This window comes from Penaeus vannamei, chromosome 17, assembly GCF_042767895.1.
Source record: "Penaeus vannamei isolate JL-2024 chromosome 17, ASM4276789v1, whole genome shotgun sequence".
Taxonomy (NCBI): Eukaryota; Metazoa; Arthropoda; class Malacostraca; order Decapoda; family Penaeidae; genus Penaeus; species Penaeus vannamei.
Window position 1 is genome coordinate 19,193,953 of NC_091565.1, and position 7,500 is coordinate 19,201,452.

A 7,500-nucleotide genomic window follows, 5' to 3' on the forward strand; every position below is an offset into this window, starting at 1 on the left:
AATAAAATAAATATTACGTTCTGTTCTTGCCAATGTTATGTTATTTCTATTAGTGTCATTATTGACAATAAATTGATGATGATGATAGTACTAATGATGATAATCATCACCTATCAAAGAAATGTTGGCAGTGATCGTAGATGTTGTTAATGGAAATGATATTCAAAAATCCGCCATTAGGACGCCAATTTTATATTCCTGAGGTATTATAAAAATTAAGAATGAAATAATGATTAACATCCTGGTACTAATGAAAATATTAATAAGAATAGTAATAATGATGAAAATTATGATAATAACAATGATAATACAGATAATAATGACAATAATGATGATAATGATAATATTGGCGATGACGATGATGATAATGATAAAACTAGAAGTACTCAGAAAGCGCATACCTCCGCCAAGGCAATAGGTTCACTGATGTAATAAGAATATTCACACGTGAAGAACTACATACTAATAATAATAATAATAATTTAACTGCCAATAACTTTAAATTGTCTCTCTCTCGCAATGGTAAAGAATCCTTGAAAAATTCCTGGATCCGGGTCATGATCCGGTTCACCGCCAAAACGAAATGGCATCCGATTTGGGCTGAGACACATCTCTGGTAAAAAAAATCCTTAAAATCTGTTCATACCTTTTTGAGTTATCCTGCTAAACTAACACTATTAGTACTAGCAGTAATGTTAATGATAATGATAATAACAGATAGTAATAAAAAATAGCAATAATGATAAAAATTTAAATGATTGTTAATAATCACATAAATAATTGAAAGGATATCAGTAATAATAGTAAAGACAAGTGATGATAGTGACTCGTTTTACCATCATTATAATTATTATTGCTGTTGCCATCACCATCATTGTTATCATCATAACCATCATCATCATCATCATTGTCATCATCATCATTGTCATCATTATCGTTGTCATTATTATCTTTACTACTTCTACTACGACTGTTGCTGCTGCTTTTGCTACTACTACTACTACTACTAAAGATAATGTAGTTATGTTTATTATTAGCGTTATTATCATTACTGTTATCGTTGTTTATTTTATTACTATTGTTGTTGTTGTTACTATAACTATTGATTTTATCAATAATATGAGCATCATCATCATTATTATCAGTATCATTTCAACAATATACACAGTAACACTCGTCTCTCACTCAGAATTAAAACACAAGCTCTTATCTCCACATGGCCGACCAGATATCGCTGACTAATACTACTAATTACTGCCTCTGTCGACGAGCCACAAACTTCCTGCGAGAAACTTCCTAATTTCTTAAGTGACAAGATCTCAGAAGTTAGGGAAGTGAAGAGCGGGAGACACGACACAAATTCCGGTAAAATCAACATAAGGTTTGAATCGGAGTTATTGATATTTTTCAGAAAACCGGTAGATTGGTTGTTAGCTACCGCTAGATATGGGAGTAAGAGGTTCCTTATTTTTCCTCTTTATAAGAGAAATAAAATCGTTAAGCGAGAGTATATAATCACAACATATCACCCTTGTTTGTGTCAGAACCAGCTCCATTTAATAGGATAATTAATTGTGAAATTGCCTCTTGCTTATACACGAGACTAGTGCGTAGTTTCTCCGTTGGTTTTCGGTTTTATGCTATTTGCTATGATGCTCATGATCTGATTTATCATTGAGGTGTTTTTCTATATGGAATTATTATTGAGGTGTTTATGTGTGTTATATTTGTAGGTGTTTATGATTTTTTCATATTCCTTTTTCTTTTTCAAGTATTTTTGATTATTCTTAATGGCGTTTTTGTGGATTTACTCACGGAGGTGTATGTGAATTTATTTGTTGAGGCTTTCATGTTGTTATATATTGAGGCGTTTATAGATCTACTTATTGAAATTTTTATCATTTGATTTATTGAGGTGTTTATGAGACAATGCAGTGTTTGGTTGTGTTACTATGTGATAGAGTTTTAATTCAAGTTTAACTAGATTACTCCTTAATTATCTAAATTGTAGAGTTCGGATGTGTCGCCAGTGGAATGGGATTAATTCAGGTTTAATTTAGTCAACAGTTCCCTCTCGTTATTTATGTATCTATTTATCTATTCACGTCATAAAAAGATGTAAATGAGATTACTAATCTTAATGGTTTAAAGCCACGGATGGGATTGCCGTGTTAGGATGAGTTGCTAAGTAATTAAGGTTTAAGTTGGGGTTAAATCTAGTTTAATTCCGACGCGGGTTGTCCTCCCCTCGCGTGACACACGTGGATTTGACTTGAGTTAATTGCTTTCTCAAGGTATTAGTTCGCCCTTCACGTTTTCTATGACTCTGACCTTCCCAGCTGTCAGAGGGGAGACCATTCTAAAGGAGAGCGGAATGTGGTGAGCGTGCGATATTTCTGCTTTGCCGTTTTCGTCTTTGCGGACAAGGTGTATTATGTGGTCTGAGAGTATGAAAGGTGAGAAATCATTGATAGAAAAATGTTCTTGCACTATTTTCGAAATTTGAGGTATCCACGCACACACACACGCGCGCGCACGCACACACACACACACACACACACACACACACACACACATGCACACACTCTCACTCCCTCACTCACACACAGAAACAGACACACACACACACACACACACACACACACACACACACATACACACACACACATACATACACACACATACATACACACACACAATCCTCCAATCCCCCATTCGTTAAGACACCCCCCCCCAACTTCCTAACCTTATCTATCCAATGAGCTGTCTATCAGATACTCCCTATCCCCCCTTTCCACGCCCACTAAAAACTTTGAATATCAGGCCATCTTCAGAGACAATGTATTTCAACGTCGATTGCTCCTTGAGATCGAAACAGCTGATTCAATCATTCGAACAGCTGATCCAATCCAGTGTATATGAGAAGGCTATGGCAATACTAGTGAACGTTCATATGGGTCTTTATAAACGTTCTGGGTGATTTCGTACCTTCAGGCTTTTGACAGACATATTTGTATTTCAGCTTTAAGCATTGCAAACAAGCAGAATGGCTGTAACGAGCGAGAGAAATGAAATGTTTTGTGGGACATTTATGTCTGTACGAATAGATGTATGTACGTGTGGGTATCAAGTTTCACAGATATTTTTACTGTTTACTTAAATCTTTTGATATCTCTATATGTAGAGGGAGATATCAACTAGTATACATGTTTTTGCTTTCTATAGACCTTATCTCTGTAACAACATAGCGTCCCTACATAGATGGTAGATATTTATTTATCGAATTCAGAGAAACCTTTCTGCAAATATAGTTTATGTATAGTGGGTCTTTTTCTACCATAGCACCAACAAGGTAGAGCCTTTTATTTCTGTATATAGGCTATTCAATAGCGGAAATGTCGTCAAGTTATAGTCACAATAACTAAGCTGATTATGCACACTTCATCTGAGTGTCTCGGGGGGTTTTAATGGTTTTATGATGAGAAGTTTAATAAGAATTACAATTATGTTCCTTCCCCACACTCCCCTTTCCAGTATGATGACATCATTTTGAAAACCGTTGATCTTCGTTATTATTATTATTATTATTATTATTATTATTATTATTATTATTATTATCATTATTGTTATTATTATTATCATTTTAATGCACCTCGAGCCTAAAGTAATCTATACTTCGAATTATATACATGATACTTCTTATTATTCCTACAGTACACAAATATAGATTTTCGAATGGTTACTAATAATCAGAATATTACTTCTGTTCCAGTTATTTGCTTATCTACATGCCTATTCTACGCTTGGGTTCCACATGCATGAAACATAATGTAAATATGTGTGTCCCCGCTTGCCCAAGGGAGACTAAACATAAATCACATGCATTATTCAACACTTTTTTGCGGGGGCGAAGGCAGGGGAGGAGGGAGGAATATTGGATATTAGTAAAAAAAAAAAAAAAAAAAAAAACTAGGGAGTGATTAGATTCTCGTTACATCATTTCTTACGCGATTATTCTCTCAGTCTCTCTTCCTCTCTTACTCTATCTCTTTCTTTATTCTCTCTTTTACTCTTTCTATCTTTTTTCTTTATTCTCTCTCACTCTTACTCTTTCTATCTCTTTATCAATTATCTCTCTCTCTCTTACTCTTTCTGTCTCTTTCTTTATTCTCTCTCTTTCTTACTCTTTTTATCTCTTTCTTTAATCTTCTTCTTTCTCTCTTACTCTTTCTATCTATGTCTTTATTCTCTCTCTCTCTTTCTTTATTCTCTCTCTTTCTTACTGTTCCTATCTTTCTTTATTCTCTCTCTCTCTTACTTTTTCTATTTCTTTTTTATTCTCTCTTTCTTTTACTCTTTCTATCTCTTTCTTTATTCTCTCTCTCTCTTACTCTTTCTATTTCTTTTTTATTCTCTCTTTCTCTTACTCTTTCTATCTCTTTCTTTATTCTCTCTCTCTCTTACTTTTCTATCTCTTTCTTTATTCTCTCTCTCTCTCTTACTCTTTCTATCTCTTTCTTTATTCTCTCTTTCTCTCTCTCTTACTCTCTATCTCTTTCTTTATTCTCTCTCTCTTTCTTACTCTTTCTATCTCTTTCTTTATTCTCTCTTTCTCTTACTCTTTCTATCTCTTTCTTTATTCTCTCTCTCCAACTCTTTCTATCTCTTTTCTTATTCTCTCTCTCTCTTATTTTATCTCTTTCTCTATTCTCTCTCTCTCTTACTCTTTTTATCTCATTCTTTATTCTCTTTCTCTATCTACCTATCTTTCTTCTTTCTTTATCTCTTCTCATATTACCATTGGAGAAAGAATGGAAAAAGATGAGAAAGTGACCAGAAAGGAAACACAAAAAGTAGAAGTAGGAGGAGGAAGAAGAAGAAGAAGAAGAAGAAGAATGAAGCGAAGAAGTAGAAAGAGACAAGGAAGAGAAAGAGGAGAAGGAGAGAGCTTACCTGGGCAGCATTCCGGAACGTTCTCCCAGCATCCCCGCGCAGCATCCGGCCGGCGGGAGATGGGGATGTAGATGGGAGTACGAGACAGGATGTGGGGTTCCGGCGGAGGGGGAGGTGGGGGAGGTGGGGGGGAGGGGGTCGTTTTGTAAAAAGAGTTTTTTTTGTTTCTATTTTGTTTTTGTTTGACTTTCGTGTTTTGTATCGAGTCGGGTGTTTGTTATGTCAGTTTCGGTTATTATAGCTATAATTTTTATTATTATCATTATCATTATTATTATCATTGTTATTATTGCTGTTTTTGTTATCGTTATTATTATCATTGTCATTATTATTATCATTGTTATTATTATTATCATTGTCATTATCATCATTATTCTATTATCATCATTATAGTAATCATTACAATAGTTATAATAATGATAAAAAGAAGAGCTAAATAAAACGACCCAGTGATGAAAACAATAAAAAAGAAAACGAAAAAACGACCGAGGAAAAAAAGGCAAACAAAAGAGAAAATTATTTATTCCTCGTAGAAAAGGACAATGGATCGAGACAGCCTGCTGCCGGATGCTGGGCGCCCGAGATCAGGACATCTTAGGATCTCGCAGCATCCGCCAAGGGAAGATGACCAGCGTCTTTGCTTCTTTGGAGGATCTTCGTTTTTTTTCCTCCTAGGTCCTCAAGTTATTCTTATTTTTATCTGTATTCTTGTTCTTATTTTTCTTTTTTCTTTTCCTTTCCTTCTTTATCTTTCATATTCTTTTTCCTTTTAGTATTATTTTTTCTCTCTCACTTCTTCTTGATCTTCCGAACCGGTGATGGCGGCGTGAGGGAGTGGGTAGGGAGAGTTGGGGGAGGGTTGGTGAAAGGAGAGAGAGAGAGAAGAGAAATGGTGAGAGAGAGAGAAAAAAGAGAGAAGAGAAGAGAAATGGTGAGAGAGAATGAAAGAGAGAGAGAGAGAAGAGAAATGGTGTGTGAAAGAAAGAGAGAGAGAAGAGAGGAGAAATGGTGAGAGAGAATGAGAGAGAGAGAGAGAGAGAGAGAGAGAGAGAGAGAGAGAGAGAGAGAGAGAGAGAGAGAGAGAGATGAGAGAGAGAGAGAGAGAGAGAGAGAGAGAGAGACAGACAGAAAGAGAGAGCGAAAGAGAGAGAGAGAGAGAGAGAGAGAGAGAAAGAGAGAGAGAGAGAGAGAGAGAGAGAGAGAAGAGAGAGAGGAGAGAGAGAGAGAGAGAGAGAGATGAGAGAGAGAGAGAGAGAGAGACAGACAGACAGACAGAAAGAGAGAGAGAAGAGAAAAAGAAAAGTTGAAAGAAAGAGAAGAGAAGACAAAGGCGTGAAGAAGAGTTGGGGGAAGAGACAAAGGGAGGGAAGTGGAGGGCATGGAAAGGTGGCGTGAAATTCGGAGGGAGAGAGGGGAGGAGGGAAGGGGAAATTGGTGGGGGGATGGGAGGGAAAGAGTGCTTGGAGGAAGTGGGGTGGGAGGGAAAGGGTGTTTCAGGGAGGGAATGGGGAGGGAAATGGAGTATGTGGAGGAGGGAGAGAGGGAGGGAGGGAAGGATTGGGTGATTGGGGGAGGGAGAATGGGGGGGAAATAGTGTTTGGAAGAAGAGGACTTGGAGGGAAAAATATATTTCTAGTGGAGGGAAGAGGAGGGGAAAATGGAGGGCGTGGAGGGGGGAAGTAGGGGGAGTGGGGAGCTAGAGGGAGAAAGGGTCGGTGGGAGGGAAATGGAGTGCGTTAGGGAGGGAGTAAGTGAGGGGAAGGGTGTTTGGGGGAAGGGGGAGTGGCAGGCAGGAAAAGTGGGTGTGGTTAGTAAGCGGGGCAGAGCAAAGAACTGACAACACTGCGATAAAAAATAGAATTAATGTTTTTTTTTATTATTATTATTCCTTTCCTTCCCTTTTTTTGGAAATATTTTTCGAGTAATATAGAAGGTATATCAAAACTTTTCACTTTTGAAAATTATGTAGTATGTAAATGAATAGACAGAAACACATTCAGATACATATATCGCTTTATGATGATAAACAGATACATAGACAGGTAGATGGATAGGTAGGTAGGCAGCAGAATAGACAGTGATAAATAAAGAAAGATATAGACAGATAGAATATTACTTTTTTGTCTCTCTCTCTCTCTCTCTCTCTCTCTCTCTCTCTCTCTCTCTCTCTCTCTCTCTCTCTCTCTCTCTCTCTCTCTCTCTCTCTCTTTAACAATACAAACACACTCCCGCTGTTGAGGGAGCAGAAAACTCCATTAAGGAAAGGAGAATGCCAGGTGGAGTCTGGCACTCATCCGTCACGCACGCTGGCACCGGATTATGCCGGACTGGGAAAGGCCGGCGATAATGGATACCCCTCCCGTCGGCAACACTGACCAGAGGCACTGTGACGTCATAGCTGGTGGGAGGGGCGTAGGGTGGGAGGGGGAAGGAGGAGGGAGGAGGGAGGAGGGAGGAGGAAGAGGTCTAGGAGGAAGGGGAGGGTAAGGGGGTGGAGGAGGAGAAGGTAGAGGAAAAGGGAGGAGGAAGAGAGAATAAGGAAGAAAG